The sequence below is a fragment of the Cyprinodon variegatus genome, unplaced genomic scaffold (genome assembly GCF_000732505.1).
Source record: "Cyprinodon variegatus isolate N-32 unplaced genomic scaffold, C_variegatus-1.0 Scaffold1631, whole genome shotgun sequence".
Lineage (NCBI taxonomy): Eukaryota > Metazoa > Chordata > Actinopteri > Cyprinodontiformes > Cyprinodontidae > Cyprinodon > Cyprinodon variegatus.
The window spans coordinates 27074-28354 of record NW_015152084.1 but is presented as its reverse complement, the minus strand read 5'-3'; positions in this window follow the sequence as shown (position 1 = coordinate 28354).

Sequence of the window (1281 nt, the reverse complement as noted above, 5' to 3'; positions counted from 1 at the left end):
ACATATGCAACATAGACATGCATTATAGACATATGCATTATAGACATATGCAACATCTACATATGCAACATAGACATGCATTATAGACATATGCAACATCTACATATGCAACATCTACATATGCAACATAGACATGCATTATAGACATATGCAACATCTACATATGCAACATCTACATATGCAACATAGACATGCATTATAGACATATGCAGCATCTACATATGCAACATCTACATATGCAACATAGACATGCATTATAGACATATGCAGCATCTACATATGCAACATCTACATATGCAACATCTACATATGCAACATCTACATATGCAACATCTACCCAATTTGCCTCACCGCGAAAGGAAGCGCTCTTTTAACGGGCTTTGCCCAAGGCGTGGCTGCTTTCTTTGCTCATCAGTGATCCGCTGGTGGCTCCTGACTTTAGGCTGTTCTTCAAGTCATCAGTAAAGTTTTTTCACTTGTTACGCCTACTCTTGCATCAAAATAGTTTCCAAAAAAAAAAAATCAAAAATTGCCAGAGTAGTCTAAGAAGGAGGTTTTTCGACTCATAAAGGGGAGGTGGGTCGTTATTGAGCGTGTGTGACTCACGAAAGGTGACTCACGGCAAGTCATCAGTAACGTTTTTTCACTTGTTACGCATACTCTTGCATCAAAATAGTAAAAAAAAAAAAAATCTAAAATTGCCAGATTAGTCTAGGAAGGAGGTTTTTCGACTCATAAAACAAAAAGCACTCATGGAGAATTTTCTTGATTTAAAAAAGGGGTGTTTTCTTTACTTATAGAAAAATAACAGAAATATTCTCAGAGTTGATATCCTCAGTAAGGTAACACAGAGTATCGAGTAGAAACAATAAATTATTATCAACGGGGAAACTTTTCAAAGTTACCTTTGAAAGCTTTTCTTAAAGTTGAGATAACTTATTGTTGCATGAATGGGTTGCATTTCCTCTGTTATTAAATCCTCCCACTTGCTTTATAACCAGGAAAGGTCATTAATGGACATATCTTCCAGACTCACTGTGTCACAAGTCCACCTGGAGATGTTACATCCTATTTTTCGCATAAATGCCCTGTAAACACATTTGAAATTGTAATAATTCATGACTTTGCGTTTGTGTTATGCAAATTTGAAAAATAATTATTTAAATATCCATCCTTTCAGTGGTCCAGATTTTTTTTGTGTGTGTTTTCATGATACATTTCAGTTTGAAATAAACATTACAATTTTTTTTATGGGGTCATAATAGTCCTATTTTACTGGAC